Here is a 19,182-nt window from a genome sequence, read left to right on the forward strand (position 1 = left end):
TTTGTTGAATCAATTAATTAATGAATAGAAGTGAAAGGGTGCAGTATGAGTATAGCAAAATGAATTGGAGTGTATGTTCAGATGACAATGATTTCCTTCTTCATTACTGGGAATGGGCTGGGCTCTTGGAACAGAAAACCTACCAGTAGAGAAAACAGATAGGGATTTTTTTTGTCATTGTTTCACAAAGTCCAGGGTCATCCCGTGCCCTCAGGGACCCAGGTCATTCCATGTTTCTGTTTGCCATCCTGAGTATATAATTTTTGTCTTCATCAATGTCATCTCATGGTCACAAGATGGCATTGTAGTTGTAAATATCACATCTGTGGTTTGGGCAGGGAAAGGGGGGTGGAACAATAGAATGAGGGGGGAAAGGCTGAGTTACAAAGGACTTTTTCTCTTTGACAAGGCTTTGCCCTTTATTTTTGTCACTTTTTATTTCACCAAGCATTCTTGTCAGGCATTTTCTTGTCCACAACCATGCTGGAAGCTGTCTCTAACTGCGAGAGAGGTGGAGAGCAAATTTTTAGGAGGCTAATCTCCGTGGCAAAGGAAGGCATGAAAGGCAGAGATGAGAATGAAGGATGAGTGAGCTGTCTGTGGTGCCTGTAACATCGTTTCTCTGTGACTTGCTCTTGTCCACGGGATTGGACGCTTGGAAGCCATGTGGGAGCCACGCAGAAGTCTAGATCTTGAGCTGCCACTAGGTGATGCAGAAGTGGTTAGCTGCCCCCAAATTCCTAGAGGTCTAGAGTCAGAGGGAGTCAGTGAGTGTCTGAGGGTGGTTGCAACTATAACATTTGTAAGAGCTGTCCAACTTCTGTCCAGTGACTTTGGAAAAGACCAGAAATCTGGCCTCTGGGCAGAGGGTACACTGTGCAGCCATGGAAAGGGTGAAAAATCAAAATGACCAGTAAAGCTGTTTAAAAGTTTACATTCATTGCAACTCAAATGTGAGAAGAGATATAGTCTTTGGTTTATGTAGCTGATTTAATAATTTTCCTAAATAAATCCCTCCATGTCTGGCTATGAAGAGAAAAAAAAAATTGACTTTATATCTGCAGTTAATTGTGCCTTGGTATCTTTAGGCTCAGATCATCTTTACCGGATGGTTTGGCCTCTTTTGAGTAAATTCTTTTGGTCATTTAGATTTCTTCACCCTTTCCATATTCATGTAGTGTCTATAGATGTTCACAGATATCTATAGGTGACAGTCTGGTCGGCACCTTGGACTGGTTTCTATTTAGGTACCCTGCTTTCGTCTGGTCTCCTGAAGCATCATGCTGGCACCCACTGTTCTAGCTTCTGATCCTTGCCTTTTGCTCCCAATCGACAAATCCCTCACACAAAGGCTTCGTGTCCTGTCCCAGACTCATGCTGGCCTACTATCTTTATAAGTCCTCCTAAGTCTTCCCTCTAGGCACAGGGAACTTTCTGGGCCTCCTTCATGCAAGTTCAATTCTTAGTTCAGTAGGGGCCAAGAACACTCCTCAGACTTATCTAGCCAACCACTTTCTATGGCTACTTATTTGAAATCCTTCAAACCCAATTTGGAGATCTCTTCCCCGATCCCTGCTTTCAGGGTTCCCGTCAACCTACCTAGGGTTCTCCCTTCTCCAGTACCCTAAGTCCCTGGATCTTACCCACCACACCACCCCCACCTCTGCCTCAGAGTAGAACCTCACCCTCTAGATCACCAGGCCTCCTTTGGAGCTAGTGGATTACAAAAACCATGATCAATTTAAGCCAAGACTACATTTCAAGACTCTTTTCCTTTTTAAAAAAATTTTAACTCCAAAAAAAAAAATTTTAACTCCGGTATAATTGACATACAGCATTCTATTAGTTCCAGGGTACAATAGAGTGATTTGACAATTCTGTGCATCACTCAGTGCTCATCACAAGTGTGCTCTTAATCCTCTTCACCCGTAAGACTATTTTCTGAATGGAACTCAGAAAAATCATACTTCAAATATCAAAAGCTGACTTTTCCTTAAGTAATTTTTATTGAAATATAACTGACATCCAGGTAAGAGTGCCCATTTTAAATATGCATGTTGATAATGTTATCTGTTAGTTATATGTATCATTTCAGTTCAGTGATGAATGAACTTGATTTGTAACTCTAAGAGTGCAAGAAAGACCCTGAGAGTAGGGGCAGGGGGCCTTCTGAGGAGTTTGGGAAAAGGTAGACCTGTTGGCCAGTAATTCTCTGTGACACTAAAAGACTTGGGAAATCAATGTAATCAGTATATGGCTACATGTGTTTTCTTAGTGGTCTTTATGGCATCCTCTCAGGTTTCTGAATCACTCTACTATCTCTTGCTTGGCTTCTACCAACCTTGAGCTGGTCAAAGCCCCCTCACACCCAGGTCTGGATCCAATCTTTTACAACTCTAACTGAAAATTCTCAGTCCATAAATGAGCAGGCAGGGCTGATGTGATTTATATTAAGGTACAAATATAAAGGCTACTTGGGGTTACTCGCATTTTCAAAGAGTGCTGGTCCTGGAGTATTGAATCTAATTTGTAGAAAGTTTGTTAGAGATAGTTTGGGGCCTGGGCCTTCTCACAATCATTTCATGGCTGTTACAAGCCACACAGCTCCCCACTTTGGGAATTTTACTCTGTGCTTCTTTTAATTTGATTGTCTACCTGGGAGCCAACGGGAACTTGGTTTTGCAGCTTCTTTCCTTTGCCTCTTCTTCATTCTTGCAGGTATCCCTGCAAAGGAGTACTTTCATGAGTAAAGTGTGTGAACCTCAAATAACTAAAATGCTGAGTTCAAACCCATGAATACTTAGAAGCCACCCAAAGTTATTGTAATCATAACCACTGAATATCACAAAGATTAACAGTATGGACTTTGATGCACTCATGTTTCAATTCAACCTTGTAACACCCACACCCACTTTTTGCCAGTTTTGGAGTACTTAATTTGAGCCAGACACTGTGTCAGGAACTTTTACATCTGTGGCAAGTATTTCCCAGAATTCCATAACCCATAAGGTTAAATGTTCTTCTATAATCTAAATCACAATAATTTGAACCCTTATCCTACTTGAGAGCTGGAGAGTCAGTGTTTTACTCAGTATTTCTGGAAGTCCTCAGGGAACACTGAAAACCTGTCCCCCAAATCCAATAACCCATTTTTCTCTGCAATCTTGGCTACTTGCCTGCCCCCTCTCTAATCTTACCATGAACCCCTGCTCATGAGCCAGCTTGTCAGCTGCATAGATTTGAAGGCTGGTTTCTCTTTATGACCTCATCACATGTGTGGGCCCAGAATTGCCCCTCATCCCCCTCAAAGGTAGTAGCAGAGATTAAATTTATATTAACATCTCAAGAATTAAGAAAAAGGTCACAACCACTACTAGATCTTGTACAGATCTATCATGGAGGGACCCTAAAGGGTACTGTCTATGCCCAAGAGGAGGTCTCACTGAGGTGTTTATCCTTAGAGTAATCTAGGAACAATTAACAAGAGGTCTATGGCAGATAGTCGTTGAAGATGGCCACCACTGTTCCTTCCCATTCCTCTATGTACATTCCTCTTTCCAATCAAGAGCTAGACCCTTTTCATTCTCTTGGAATCTGGGCTGGTCTTGTAATTTGCTTTGACTAATAGAATGTAGCAGAAGTGACAATTCTCTAGTTATGGGCTGAGACCTTAAGGGTTCCTGCAGCACTCACCTTTGTCTCTTGTAAGCCATTACCATATAGAGAGTTCAGGTAGCTTTCTGGAGAAAAAGGTCATGAAGGAAGAGAAAGAGATTAGGTAAAGTTCTCTGTGTCAGATGGCTAGTCAGTAGTGGATTTGGGATTAGGTTTCTGTTTTGTCTGTCTCTGAGGCTTATGTACTTGATCTTTTCTAGCTCCTTGGTAGTGTGCAATTATTTAACCTCTTCTAAGACTTAGTTTCCTCTTTTAATATAAGGGATAGTTATAAATTCAGACTGTTTTAGGAATTAATAAAAATAATGTTATAAAATATTCAACCACATACATATGCACACACACACACACAATGCAAACAAAATTTATGGCCACCATATCGACACATGAAAATCAGCGATTTGCACTGACACCAAAACTAGGCTAGATAGGCTCTGTGTAAGTGATGCGATGGTTTTATTTTAGTTGCAAAGTGACACAGAACTTCATTGCAGTCAAGATGTAAGGCAAAAGATAGTTATTTTCTCCAAGATTGACAAGGTATTGTTTGCTGGTCCTCAGAGCTACAGCAGTGGTCACCTGTGTGGGTAATAAGGTTTGGTGAAGTGAAGGTCAAATCAGACCTCTGGAAGCCCTGCAGGCTCTCCCTGAGCCCATGGTCATATATATAGGAGATTTCTGCATTAGTTAGTATGTATCATGCTGGACCTTCTCACCTGGGCCAGGTGCACTCCTCAATCATGGAGTTACACAATGCACTGTAGATCGAAGCTTCCTATAAAATCCAAGCATAAGCAAAGTCCCTGCCTAGAATTCTACACTTGGACCCTGCAGCAAAGTACAGCCTGTGCTCGGGACGTCACTAAATTCAGGGCCACACAACTGAAACAAAAGCCATGTTTTGAAATTCAGTTAATTTTCTAAAAAAGTAGACTGATGGTGTCTTGTATAATGAGATGTGCTAGTGATTTCTTTTTAAACAAAAACATACACCAGGGGAAAACTGAAACTAGGATTTACAACATTACATATAATTACAGAGTAATGAGGCTGATAGGCCACATGTGGCTCTCATTCTCCATAACTCATACACATAGACGTAACTTTCTGTTGCCAGAAATCTCTCTTGCCTATACCCTGTTTAAACACATGAGGTTGAAACGCTGTTCAAAGAACTAGATACTTAACTTCTTAGCAAGAAAACGCTGGTAGGCAGGTATATTTTTAAACATATGTATGCCATGTTTTGTAATTTTTTCCTTTGAAAGAGTAAAAATGATGATAATTTTAGAAGGCAGAGAAATAAAGGAAAGCAAAAAGAAAAAATACAAGAGACCCAAAAGTCTACAATTTTTAAATTGTAGTATTTTGATCTATTATTTTTTAGTCTTTCTTTTACAAATTTATTTATTAATATTGTGTATTTTATGAGCCAATATATTGTTTTAAGAGCCTAGAATGATTAATGTAATGAAATGAACATTTTATCATATTATTAAATATTTCTCACCAGTTGGGTCAATCAACATGTAGTCGAAATAAATCTGACTTCTAAAACAAGAAAACAAAATTCATACTTCCTCTTGAAGTGTTAAAGAATATTTCTCATTCTTAAACCTACAAGACTAAATATTCCATTTTATTTCATTAAAAAAATAGAAGTTGATACCTCTTTAAATTTTAGAAAACATTTCTATGATTATTGGAGATTTAAAATTTTTTTCGTGTGTTGATTGGCCAATTATATATTATCTTTTGCAAATTAGCTGGCCCTGCCCTCTCTGTAGTTTAGTGGGGAGGGAGAATGGAAGGTTTTATTTGTTTCTTACTGGTTGGTAAGATCTATTTCTGTAAAAGAATAATAAACCTCTGTCTGTCATTCATTCCAAATATTTTTTTCTCAATTTGATGTTGGGCTTCGTTATGGTCAGTTGTGGCAATCACTTTGAGGAAATGGTCCAGGCAGGTAAGGCACTCTTTCTGGTGCTCTGACGGGTAACTTTGCAAAGGACCCGGTCAGAGAGTGAGTTTCTTAAGATACAATGGGAAGAAGACTTTTAAGAGTTGGAACATCTGTGATAAACTCATTTTTCCGTGTGCGCGCCAATGGAGATGCCTGTCTGGGTCGGCTAAACAGCGTTTCTATAGCAGTCGAAAATTCATTTAATTTCATTATCGGAACTGTTCAAGCACCCCGGTTTGGATCAGGAAACAGCTTCTTAAACCTGCGGGAAGCTCATTTACCCCTGCTGAGGCTCCAGCTCCCTTTCTTGTGGGAAGGTAGAGGCGGCTTGCTTACAAATCCTGGCAGATATATGTACATATGTATTTCCTGATCATATATATAAATATAACTCCTATTGAAGGAACACGAACATTTCTCAGGACCCTCCATCTCTAGCAGCTTTAATATTACCCTTTTTCGGTTTGATTTGGGTATGTTTCAAGGCTACTTTCCCAATCCTTCCATCTGGTAAAAATACTGCTCTCAGCGCATTAATACCCAGAGAAGAGCTTTTGAGGCGGTGCACAGTAGAACAAAGGACACAGCATCAATTCTCTCATCAGCCAGCAATAAGGCACGTCCAAGTATTTTTCAAACAACAAACACTGATTGAGAAAACTTTTAAAGAATCCCAGATGGCATTTACGGATTCAGAACTAAATTAATGGAGGGGAAAAAAAATCCATATAATTTGAAGTCTTTACAATCAAAGCCATAAGACTTCTACCTGTTTCTCAACCGTGACACTTCCAGACTCAAAAACCATTAACTGCAAGTGCATTCTTGGATCCTCCGTGTCAGGGAAGGAGCCAGAAGCCAGGCAGAACTGGGAAGAGGCCAAGTGATTCCGAGACACAGGAGAGCGGCACACTGTTGGGGGTGGGGGTATGGTGATTGAGGTGACACACAGTTTCAGGTAATACTTGGGGCAATTCGGTGGCCAAAGAGTAGAATGGCAAGGAATGGGTGATAGTCAAGACAAGTCAGCTAGCAGGTACCAGCATCCCAGGAACTGGGGAAAAACCGCTGCGGAGACATCCAGACAGGTGGTCCCCAGGTCGGGGTGAGAGAGTTTAGAAAGTGCCCCAGAGGGAACTCAGCATGGGCCTCCACCCTGGGGTCACTGGCAGGAATAAACCACAGTGGGAGCAATATTAATGCAGGCTGCTGGACTGGAGATACCTCAGGAAAATCAGGGACTGGCATTGTGGATAAGCCATAGAATCAGTTCTGGTCCAGAGAGAGCTGAGCTCTGCTCTGTGGGATAGACGAGTGGGTCACGGACCAATAGAGAGCAGTCAGTGCCAAAGCCAAAACTGTGGCCAGATGCCCTTGGTTGAGCACTTCTGTAGACTACTCGTTATGTGAATTGTTTCCTTTACAAAAGCCCTATGAGATAGCTACAAATTTTTTTGATACCCACTTAAGAGGAAGAAAGTAAGTCTCAATGTAAATGAAAACATCCCCAAGACCAAAAATCCTAAAACATAACAAAGAAATAAATGGCAGAACTTGCATACGGATTTCTCGGACTTGGAAGCATACAATGTTCTATACAGTAGAACATCTTCTTGGTCTCATAACACTCATTTTATGTAGCATCAGGCATAGCCTGAATGATTCATTGCTGTACTGACAATACAGGGTCACATGTCTTGTCAACAGAGGATATTTTATTCGAATTCCCGATCTTCAACTGGGTCACCCTTTGCCTGTGTGAAATTAGTAAAATGGCTACATTAACATTTCTTTTAATGCTCTTTTTTAAAGAGTACATTTTTAAGCACGGAAATAATGCATTTAAATGTGCTCTACAAAATGTGCATTTGTTTATAATAGGCCAAGAAAATTGCAAATGCAAAAGTACAAATTGTTTTAGACACAAGCAATTTTTGTACTTATAGTACTTATAACAGCCTAAAATACACATTTTAGTGTATATGTGCTGAGAAATGTGTTTTTAAATGTTGACTTGTAAGATAGACATGCCAAAAAATTCTCATTAATTGCAAATATGTCCCAGTTATTACCTATTTCTTAAATTAGAACAATATCTACCTTATTTTAAGGACCAATATAGAACAATTCACACATACGTAATTTCTGAGTAGGAAGCAAGATGGAAAATAAATGTACAAAGTGGTAAGTCTGTTAATGCAAAATCTAAGTGCCTTTATCTTATGTATTTGAACAATTGCACTTGTTGTTTGATAGGATAATAAATAAAGGGGGAGGTGGGGAGACAGAAAAATAGAAGATAAAATGGCAGGAAGGAAGGAGAAGTAGAATTAATGGAGGGAGTTGGGAGGATAGCATTTATTTATCCATATGAAAAATAAAAATGATTTTTGGCAGAAATATTTCGTTAAGGTAGGACTGTGCCTTTTTTACTCATTTATATTAAACTTAAATGCCAGAAAAATGTTATTATTTTGCCCACTCTTATTTATTAAAATCATTTTAAAAATGCAGTTCCCAGGCATCCATCTGTCATATCAGGAAATAAGCTAATGTTCTCTTTCTTTTTTTTTCCAAAAAGAAATTAGATAAACGAATGTAATGTAATTTATTATACGTTTTCTCCACTATATAAGAATGCATATACTTATTAGAAAAACTTTGAAATAAAGAAAAATAGAGGAGAAAAATCAATATTTTCATCATGCAAAGGAAACAAATCTTAAAATTTTAGTGAATTCCCTTCCTTCCAGTCTCCCTCCCCCCCACCTGCCTACTTATGGGTTTAAGCCAACATTTTCGCAAACTATTAAAATATCCAGAGTTCAAGAAGTATTAGGTATATCATTATTATTTTCTCCCAGATTGAAAAGAAGCAACAAAAGGCTTCAGAAATGTAGTTCATGCATCTTGCTCCGATTCCAATAGAAATGATGTTTTAGTATAAACTGAGTTAATTTCAACCCTACATCCCTCACTGCTCTTGATGTATCCAACCATATGTGCAACAGAGCAGAGCTTCTGTCCCCTGTTCCCCAGTCTCTCTCCCAAGTGCACTGTAATGATGATGGAACCATGAAAGCTGCGTCAGTGAAGAAATCACACAATTCAGAGTGTTGGTGCAGAATAAATCTGATGAACTTAATGTCTCAGTAGGTATCCATTGGTTCCAAAAGTGGAACATAATACATGTGTAAGAATTTTCTTTCCTGGAGATAGTAGCCAGGAATATGTCTGCTTTGATTCCGTGAGCTCCAGGGAAAGTATCAGTTGCTCCGCACTACTTAGTCATTTACCAGAGACTGATGAGAAGACAGTCTGTGTCGTCCAAAGGAAGGGCAACGTCGGTCCTTCTGTGGGAAGTTCAGGTTCTGGAGAAGCAGCCTTTGCACGCAAATGTACACTTGGGGCTTTACGCCCGCTTGAAGTTTGTGCTGTGTGGCTACTCGAAGGAGGAGTCAGGAGACCTCAGAGGTTCAGTTTAGACAGTCACTCAACAGCCTGCTCCTTATTCTATTGTCTCTGGTTGAGGTGTGAGAGAGGTTGTTCTAACTTTGAGAATGGAGGAGATTTTGTACTGATTATAACTGATGTGGCTTACAGACTTACACGTTATAGACTCCAACAAACCATGGCTGCTTATTCAGAAGTTAGCATTTGGTGCCTTCATCCATGGGTGCCCAACCCTATGCAGAGGAAATGATAGGAGAGTCTGTAGCTTTGGCAACTTTATCCCACAGAGTCAGGGACTTCTTCCTCATGAAAGTAGCTTTGGCCTGATGTGTTATAGGACTTTTTGTCTTGGGAAGGTGTGTTGCCTTCGTCTTCCCAAAGGCGTTGTAACCCAGCACAGAACATCGTTCAGTCTTCACCTCTGGATAGGCTGGCGCTCTTGTGAATCTTCATGTAATTCCCAAGAGGCTGACATCTACTTTCAGCTAATCAGAGAACTAGATTTGGCTGACTTCTCTAGGCTCGATTTTCTCTGCCTTAGTTGTCTTATAGTTAGTGTCAGCATTTTTGACGTGTGCACACATATACATTTTTAATAATTGTATACATAACTGATTAATTTCTGTATTTTATTATTGCCTTGGAATGCAGACCTATATGGCATGAAGATGGCATTCCTTGTTTGCCTTAGTTGATAATATGAAACTTTAGATTTCCTTGGGCTCCCTTATCCTTCCCATTTCCCTTCAGTGGGCTCCATCCCCTTGGCCTCAAGCCAACTACTGTTTATTCTTTGATGTTGTTCTGCTTAGGTGATCACTTGCTTCTACAGCGGTTGCTAGTACTGTTTTGCTTGCTAACCAGTCAATCAGGGTAATTCTCAGTCTCTTCCTTTAGCATTTCTCTAAGTATTGCATGTCCTTTAGCTCCCCCATATTCTTTCTTATGGTCTGGGTGAGGGAATGGCAAGTTTTTTCTGTCGGGGACCAGATGGTAAATACTTTAGGCTTCTCTGGCTATGCAGTCTCTGCGGTAAATACTCAATTTGGCCACTGTAACACAAAACACCGTAGACAATATTTAAACAAATGAGCATAGCTATGGTCCAATAACGTTTTGTTTACCAAAAGAGGCAGCAGGTCAGATTTAGCCTGGGGGTCACAGTTTGCCCACCCCTGTTCTGGACTATCATCTGCCAAGTGAGACTCGCGGTTACCCCATAACACTTTCGGCACATTAAGAATTTATAAATATTTACATGCACAGTTATGTGAATTATTAAACATAAGGAAAAGCTCATAATGATGATGATGGTGATGATATTTCTTAAACACTTACTATGTTTTAGGTACTGTGTTTAGTATATGAATTATCTCATTTAATTGGCTCCATGGCCCTATGACATTGATTCTCATATGAGTCTCTTTATAATGAGGAAATTAAGGAACAGAGAGGTTAAGTAGCTTGCTCAAGATCTCCTGTTAAAAGGAATCCTTGTGCTCTACCTCCAGAGCCCACTCGAATAACCACACACCTGTGTTGCCTTCCATACCCTAGGAGGTATGGTTGCAGGTCTGAGGACTACATGCCCAATGACACCATGGTCAAAATGTCCATTCAAGCATGTTTTAAGTAGCCATAACCAAAAAAATAACAACAGTACCATTGTTGATCATCCATTCCTCAGTGATATTCAAGGTTAAGTATATCCACTATCCAGCATTTTAGCCAAGGTGACTTCTTTTTCTTTCTTGCTACCTTTTGATTATCTACAGAGAATGGAAGAGGAGATTTAACTGTTAGTTGAGAACATGTATGTTATATGGAAAACTGACATAATTGCTGAGTTTTCTATTCACATGATGAATGTTGGCAGTAAATCAGACAACTTCTAGCTTCTGGCAGAAATTTTGCGCTGGAGTAGCACATCCTCCAAGGTTGACTCTGACTGAGATATGTAAATAGCATGTCCTTACTTTGCTTCATAGAATGTGGAGGAAGGATCAGTTAGTTACCCATCCTATATCTTCTAGTAGACCCCTTAGCCTCTGTGATAAATGAGTACGTATTTATAGAAAATTTTAGTCTATCCAAGAAAACTACAAAAAAGCTTTCTTTTAAGTGAGAGTTCAAGAGCAGCCTGTGTATGAAAACGCTCTCCGAGTTTTTGAAGGAATGTTTTTGTGCCAAAATGAATAAATAAATATTCTCTGAGCATCTATTATATAAAAGATATGTATTCATTACTTAGTATGTAACAGTCACTGTTAAATGGGGGATAAATGGGATATCTATCATACAATTAAAAAAACTGCCGGGGCGCCTGGGTGGCTCAGTCGGTTAAGCGTCTGCCTTCAGCTCAGGTCGTGGTCCCAGGGTCCTGGGATCGAGCCCCACATTGGGCTCCCTGCTCATGCAGGAAGCCTGCTTCTCCCTCTGCCTGCTGCTCCCCCTGCTTGTGCTCTCTCCCTCTCTCTCTCTCTCTCGCTCTCTCTGTGTGTCAAATAAATAAATAAAATCTTTAAAAAAAATTAAAAATTTAAAAAATTAAAAAACTGCCAACAACCTTAAAAAAACCTGATTATAAGAAAAATGTTCATTGTAGAAAATCTGAAAAATAAAAAAAAAGAAAGGAAGAAAAAATATTTTAATCTTCCTTAATTCTCCATTCAAAGAGAACCCGATTACCAATTTGAGGTGTTTCATATTTTCCTGTGAATACTCTACATGTAAATCATCTTTAAAAAATATATTGAAAGATCTACTTTCTTCTATACATACTTTATCTGTAGATCATTATTGGGATAATACAGAATATGACTTTACATCTTTCTTTTTCCATTCAACATTACAGAGAAGGGATTTTCCATGTCATTAAATGTCATGCAAAAATATCATTTAAATTGTACATTATATTCTAATTCATGCTCACTAAGTAATAGAATTCCTTTCTCAAAATTATCTGGCTCTTATTCAGAATCCTCATCATTTAAGAAATGAGGAGAGTTGAGACCTTTCCATTAAAATGGTTAAAATTGAAATTTTGTGGGTTTAATTTTGGTTTTCTGGAAAATTCACTTATGCAAAAACTCATAATGGTAAATAAATGAGCTGTTAATGAATGCACATCATGTCTAGTCCAAAAACGTCTATCTACATGACAGAATGTAATCGCTATTCCTTTAAATTGTTGCAGAGAGGTAGAAGCTATGGTATCAATAAAGCTGCAGTTTTAAATGAAAATCCAAAGGACTATAGGTATGTAAGTCAAACAAAAGGTGAACTGACTACCTGGCAACATTAATTAATATGAATAATTACTGTAATTCAGATACTCAAGAACTTTTTTAATTAACATTTTTAATCTTGCCACTCCTTTCCCTTTCAAAATGCATGCACTCACACGGCACACACACACAACAAACACACACAACAAACACACACACATGCTCATAAACACACATCCAATTCCTGGATCAGTCAATCAATTTTCCATTTTGCTATAGAGTTGAATCATAAGATTTAGTGACAGATATTTTTCATATCTTGTCATATCTAACTTGTAGAATCATGTACATATGGTGGATTTTGGTGCAGAATCATGACCAGATTTTTTTCTAAGGCATCAATCAAAACATTTTGATCTTTCATTTAATATAAGCAATAAAACCCCTCATTTTACCTTTTTTTGTAACTTTGTAAAACATGTGATTGGGGGTGGGGGTTGGTTTCACTGTATCAAAAAACATCTTGAATCCCTCTGCCTTTTTTTTTTTTCCCTCCTTCTCAAAGGCTCTTCAACTTGGAACTCAGCTCAAAATCTGAGTCTAACCAAAATTCAATTTAGTTGTTAATTCCAAAGGGGATACAATAGCTTCTACACATTCTGACAGGCTCAAAAATCTACAAATTTTTACTTTTAATAATCTTTCCCCTGTCTCTAATTTCCTGTGTAAGAAAACATTGTCTTGGACAATTACCCCCATAATGGCCTTGCCAGAATCAATTTCGATGTGAGCTGTCTCAGAGAGTTCAGTAGCAGTCAGATTTTTTTTCCTACAACTTTTGTTTTGTTGCACAAGAAAACTGAGTTGCTTTTTTCATTGCCTTCTCAAATGTTTTCACTTATTGTTAAATGCACATGGGGCATATATGTATTAGTATTAGTATGAGGGCAAAACTCAGACGGTCTCCAACTTACAAATGGGTTAAGTCCTAAAGATCCTTTTATTAATCATTTGAAGGATGTTACACATCTCCCCAGTGGAACAGTGGTAGCATTAAAAGGTGGATTGCAAGAAAAATTTAAAATAATGTAAACTGTAATAAAACAATGTAAAGCCCTTGAAGCAATATCTTAATGACACGTAGTCACCAGTGATACTAAGAAATGCATTCCAAACACCAGGACAGATACCAAAAATGCATCTCTCTTCATTCATTGGTTTCTCTACAAGGGACATAAGGAATGGCATGTGGGGTTAGGGAGAAATGGGTGATATAGGCAGAAATGATCCCTATGCCAATATCTTGTTAACACTATACAGTTCAAAAGAAAACACATTTCTTCAGATCAATTACAGTCTATGGGGTTCAAACTGAGAAAGAAAAGATAAATTTATCCAGAAGAAATGGGATCTCTAGTCTTCAATATATTCAGTGGCCTGGTGTTTGTCTATCAGATTCTTTTTTTTTTTTCACTGATAAATTTTTTTTAATAAGTTAGAAATGTAATGAAATTCAAGTTGCACAACACTGGGGACTCAGAGGCTACTCTCAGATCATCACTGCATTCGTAATAATTTCATAAGCAAAAGTGACCAGCAAGCTTGCTGCAAGGAACCAGGCAAAAGCATCACCTACTTAGTGAATACGTCACCACTAAGGGATCAAATGGCAACTCCATGGCCCATGAGCAGCCATTCCACTTCCTATACACCATTCAGGCTCATTCATCAATTGTCCCCTTGTTGCCTGTGGAGCCCGAATGAGGTTTCAGAATCTTTTCCTATGATGGTGCTGCTCTGTTTTCATAAAAAGAATACATAAAAATCAATCAATGTAATCTACTATATTATAACACCAAACAAGAAAAACCACATGACCCTAACAAGAGATTCCAAAAAAGCATTAGACAAAATTCATTCATCAGAACTCTTTGCAACCTAGGGATCGAAGAGAATTTCCTCGACTTGATATTGGGCTATACATGTTTAATAGGAGAGTGCAGAGAACCCACTCAAGGTCAGGAATAGGACTGTTCTGCATCAGCCAGACAGAAAAAAATCTTATGATTCACAGGGCATTGGATAGGAGCTTTCTCAAAGTGACAAACAGATAAAGAACATCTACAGAAATGTTAACAGGTAACATCATGTTTAGAGATGAAAGATTAGACGCTTTCCCTCTAAGATCAAGTAAAAGACAAGGATGTCAAATGGCCAACAGACACACGAAAAAGTGCTCAACATCGCTTGGCATCAGGGAAATCCAAATCAAAACCTCAATGAGATACCACCTTACACCAGTCAGAATGGCTAAAATTAACAAGTCAGGAGACGACAGATGTTGGCGGGGATGTGGAGAAAGGGGAACCCTCCTACACTGTTGGTGGGAATGCAAGCTGGTGCGGCCACTCTGGAAAACAGTATGGAGGTTCCTGAAACAGTTGAAAATAGAGCTACCATACGATCCAGCAATTGCACTACTGGGTATTTACCACAAAGATACAAATGTAGGGATCCGAAGGGGTATGTGCACCCCAATGTTTATAGCAGCAATGTCCACAATAGCCAAACTGTGGAAAGAGCCAAGATGTCCATCGACAGATGAATGGGTAAAGAAGATGTGGTATATATACACAATGGAATATTATGCAGCCATCAAAAGGAATGAGATCTTACCATTTGCAACGACGTGGATGGAACTGGAGGGTGTTATGCTGAGTGAAATAAGTCAATCAGAGAAAGACATGTATCATATGACCTCACTGATATGAGGAATTCTTAATCTCAGGAAACAAACTGAGGGTTGCTGGAGTGGTGGGGGGTGGGAGGGAGGGGTGGCTGGGTGATAGACACTGGGGAGGGTATGTGCTATGGTGAGCGCTCTGAATTGTGCAAGACTGTTGAATCACAGATCTGTACTTCTGAAACAAATAATGCAATATATGTTAAGAAAAAAAAAGAAGAAGAAGATAGCAGGAGAGGAAGAATGAAGGGGAGTAAGTCGGAGGGGGAGACGAACCATGAGAGACGATGGACTCTGAAAAACAAACTGAGGGTTCTAGAGGGGAGGGGGTGGGGGGATGGGTTAGCCTGGTGATGGGTATTAAAGAGGGCATGTTCTGCGTGGAGCACTGGGTGTTATGCACAAACAATGAATCATGGAACACTACATCAAAAACTAATGATGTAATGTATGGTGATTAACATAACAATAAAAAAATTAAAAAAAAAAGACAAGGATGTCCACTTTCACCGTTGAAATTCAACGTTGTTTTAAAGGTTGTAGTCAGCAGAATACATGAAGAAAGGCAAATCAAATAAAAGGCATCCAGATTCGAAAGACAACCTTATATGCAGATAACATGTTCATCTATGTAGAATATTCTATGGAATTTATGCAACAGAAGACACCAGGACTAGTAAGTGGGTTTTGTAAGTTGGCAGGACACAAAATCAATATAAAAGTTAATTCTATTTTGATATGCAAGTAATCAAAAAGCAAAAATTGAAATTAAAATAACATTACCATACATTACTATGAGCAATTTAAGATGTCCTACACAAATGGAGAAATATGTCATGTCCATTGGTTGGAAGACACAATAATGTTAAGATGGCAATTCTTCCTAAGCTCATGTATAGACCAATGCAATTTCAACCAAAATCCCAACAACCTTTTAAGCAGGAATTAGCAAGCCAATTTTGGAAAATGGAAATGCAAAGGGCCTAGCATACTCCAAACAACTTTGAAACGGACGAACAAATTTGGAGAACTAACACCATCTGATTTCAAGATTTACTTCTACGCCCAAAGTATAGGGTTATGCCTTTTACTACTCCTAGTGCTCAAGGTGAGAAAATCCTAAACAAAACAATATGCTATATGACAGAGTTCCTGGAACATTCCACCCCACTATCCTTTCTTTACCAATCAAGGGGAGATAAAAACAAATGGAATTTTAAGGAGTCTCCTGAACACTATTGGCTGTATGAGTTTGGGCAAGTCACAACTTGTCAGTCCTTGATTTTCCCAGCTGTAGAGATGAAAAGATTATACAGAATGATCTCGAAGGTCTCATTCAATTCTATGCAGACACATATGTTCCCAGGCCTTAGCGGGTTTGCAATCTGGTAGGACTGGAAGACTAACCATCCTGAAAAAACAGCAAACATTACTAAAAAAAAAATACAATTAGGTGTTCAATTATGTGGTGCAGATTCTGAGTGTTCTAAGAATTTGGTATGCAGTAATTTCTGAGGTTGTAGAAACAAGTCAAGGCTTCATGAAGAAGTGGTGGTTTCATCTAGGTCTTAGACATGACTTATCAGTGTTGTGATTCCAAAATCCATTGGGGCAGTGGCTAATTTTCAGGGCAGGAACTGTGTCTTCCTAATTGTACTTTGCCTCCCTAGAGCTCCTTGTCTACGCTATTGGATTTAGTTCCAAATCCAGTCTATCTTGTCCTGCTTACTGTGGACTCATGCGTGCTAGTCCAACTATGTTGTGAATTCTTCTAGAGCCTCTATGCTACTTTTCTGTGTCCAGATTCATTGACTCGGTGGTTCAACACCAAAGTAAATCATACTCTTTATGACGCAGTCCTTTCTAAACTCCTCTCATAGAATTGAAATCTATTTAAAGGATGTGATAAGGGCAGGTTTCAAAGGAAAAGAAATTATTGAAGAGAAACCCAAGGAAACTGGGAGGAGAGGGTGGGTGGATTTTATGTGGCACATATATACCACCCTTTTGTAGTCACGGGCTGAAAAATATGAACAAAACAAATATGATTGTTTTGTTTTAGCCTGATTGTGTTCAGCTCTACCACCTTCTGCCCTGCTTGCTGCCTTTTAAAATCCTTCCTCCACTCTTCATAATTTGTGTATCCCATGCTGAGGTCATTAGAGAATTATAACCTAGTGATAACTGTGTCTGCATCCCTCCCTCAGCCTCCAGTATGGATCTGGGCATAGAGTGGTGCGTTATAAAATTTCTGTTTCTTCATCTATTTATCCCTTAAATTTAATTTGCCTTAGGTAATCAAAATGTTAGTTGCTTCATTAAATTAGTGTAGTATCAGATTTCAGAGCACCATTGATTCTGATGTAGCACTTGGCTAAGGCTATAGGCCCATTGAACCTAGACCTGCTTAAATAGTGTAGAGATTTGGGACATGATGGTTCAGGGACTTGACCCCTGGAGCTTGAGTATGGCTTACGATTAGGTTCTGTGCAGAATATGGGTCAGGAAGGGTGTAGTAGATGGTGTTAATGGCCCCAAATATGCTCCATCTCTTTCTGGAACTTGTGCCCTTTGCCCAAGGGTTTTGTAGTTTTAGTAAAGAGGTGAACACCACTTCTACTCTCCTTAAGTTTGGGCTGATCCTGCGACTTGCTTTGGCCAATTGAATACAGCAGAAGTAATAGTGTGCCAGTTCCAAGTCTAGGCCTCAGGAGGCCTGGCATGTTCCCATTTGCTCTACTCTTGCTGCTCTTCTGTAGCCATGAGCACATGCCTGGGTGAGCCTGCTGAACTCTGAGATATGGGGCCAGAGCTGAGTTGCCCAGTCATCCCAGCCAAAGCCAAACTAAACATATGATCCTGAATGTGTGTTGTAAACTCAGCCAAGATCAGCTGAGCCCCGTCCATGTTGACTGAATCCTGCGAACACATGAGCCCCCAAAATGCTCATTGTTTTATGCACCTAAGGTTTGAAGCTGTATGTTACAGAGCATTATTGTTGTGATAGGTCACCGATACAGAGGGTTCACTGCAGCCGTGGAAAGTGGAACTAGTGTTCAGCTGTAGCTCTTTATGGTCCCCTCTGACACACCAGTACTGGGGGCCATCAGGCTCATATTCCTCAGACTTGTTGGTTTTTGCCGGGAACACTGTTGGTTATTGGGAAGTAGAACTGCCCTCTTTTGGACTGATAAAATGAGAGGTTTTGGGGCAAGTTGAGGGGGACAAAAGGTAGAGATTCTATACTTCCTGCTCAAAAGCCAGGGCTTTTTGGGGGGGGGGTGGAGGCTCAAATGATCAATTAGAAAAAACCTAAAAGAGACATGAGTATATTTTGTAAGTAGACCATACCAGCTATACTATACTTTCAGGTAAGTTGGGGGAAATAAACCAAAACTAAATCAACTAAATGTAGTACAATTCCTATGTGAGATATGGTGACATTGGTATCTGTTCAAATGTCTTGAAGAGAGGGACAGATCTATTCATTTATGTGACAAATATTTATTCAGCAACTCCTTTATGCCAGACACTATTTTGGATGTTGGAGCCACATCAGCGGACAAAACATAGAAACTCTCTCTACTTGTTGGCCTCCTGTTCTAGTGGAGGGGAAGATGTAACAATCAACAAGCATAAGTGCAGAATAGGATATGCTGAAAGGTGATACACGCCATTGGAAAGAGGGAAAAAATAGAGTAAGGGAAGGGATATCGGAGGTGCCATGGGGGGGCGGGGGGCAGTTGGAGTTTAAAGGTGAGACTCAGAGGTGAGAGGCAGGTGAGGTGGAGGAGATCTAAAGAATTTCAGACTCAGCCATCAGCTAGTTCTTAATCAGACTCAGCCATCAGCTAGGCGAGGCCAGATGCATGGGGGGCGCTAAAGAGCAGTTAGGAGCCTGCTGCAGGAATCCTGGTGACGGCTGGCGGCCTGGCACAGGGCAGGCAGACAGCGTGGGAAGAAGGGGGTGGATTCTTTGTATATATTACAGGTAGAGCCAGAAGGATTTGTTGGTGGATGGGATGTAGCACGTGAGAGGGGGAGGAGTCAGGATGACTGTAAGGCTTTGGACCTGAGAAACTGAAAGGACGGGGTTGCCCTTACTTGAATTGGGAAGATTG

The 19,182-nt window shown here is 39.6% G+C and overlaps 1 long non-coding RNA gene across 1 annotated transcript; it reads right to left on the minus strand.

The window, feature by feature from the left end:
- Positions 1 to 666: 666 nt before the first annotated feature.
- On the minus strand, positions 667 to 10,809 carry LOC141373669 (uncharacterized). The gene is made up of 3 exons (XR_012379909.1): positions 10,755 to 10,809; positions 2,656 to 2,724; positions 667 to 748 (listed from the first exon to the last, which is right to left on the minus strand). It is a non-coding gene; the product is annotated as an uncharacterized lncRNA (long non-coding RNA).
- Positions 10,810 to 19,182: the final 8,373 nt, after the last annotated feature.

The sequence above is a fragment of the Callorhinus ursinus genome, unplaced genomic scaffold, assembly GCF_003265705.2.
Source record: "Callorhinus ursinus isolate GAN/ISIS: 27379988/994484 unplaced genomic scaffold, GSC_fseal_2.0 scaffold11, whole genome shotgun sequence".
Classification (NCBI taxonomy): Eukaryota; Metazoa; Chordata; class Mammalia; order Carnivora; family Otariidae; genus Callorhinus; species Callorhinus ursinus.